Source organism: Primulina huaijiensis, chromosome 2 (assembly GCF_012295235.1).
Source record: "Primulina huaijiensis isolate GDHJ02 chromosome 2, ASM1229523v2, whole genome shotgun sequence".
Classification (NCBI taxonomy): domain Eukaryota; kingdom Viridiplantae; phylum Streptophyta; class Magnoliopsida; order Lamiales; family Gesneriaceae; genus Primulina; species Primulina huaijiensis.
Window position 1 is genome coordinate 24,225,580 of NC_133307.1, and position 817 is coordinate 24,226,396.

Genomic DNA, 817 nt, shown 5'->3' on the forward strand with positions numbered 1-817 from the left:
ACAATATATTCAAATTCTTCTTCAGAGAAACTTTTAAAATACCAATCTCTGAAAGATTTCCATTTGGGTAAATAAAATTCTGCATTGATCTTTGCCCTAGCAAAAGATCCTTTAGTAAAATCAATTTTTGGTTTACTATCCATTAAATAGTAAAATTCATTTCTGAAACAGTATCAGTTTCTTTAACTTTTTGAAAGTTACATTGATGAACAATATTATTTTGATTAATTATTAAATCTTCTGCTGAAGATTCTACTTCTTCTCGTATTTGAGAAGTTGAAGCTGTAGAAGTTTGTGGAATATCCACCATATAATCTAAAGGTGAAATAAAAAAATGACTAGATCTTGATCTAGCATAAACAGAAGAGGGTAATAATCTTCTTTGTTCATTATTGAACTGTATTTGAACAGATCCTTCATTATTTTGGATAACTTGCTGTAAATCTCTATTTATTATAGGATTTCTGGGAACAGCTTGTTCAATTATCCAGTTTTCTGGAAATTCTATTTCTTCCCATTTTATAGATCTACGGGTTGTAATATTAGATCGATTAAAATTAGTTTCTATTAGAATTGTTTCATTTAATTTTTTATCAATTCTTTTACACATAGGATTCAGTGTAAACAATGGTTTATAATAAATACGATAACAGATACATATAACTTCTGTACCAGGAGTATAATTATAACCATGAGTTTTAACATTTAATGTTAAAGAGTCTAAGATATTTATATCAGACAAAGATAAAGATAAATTTGGATAAACATCAAAATATACTGGACCATGAGCCAGACTAGATTGAATTATTCCCATAAG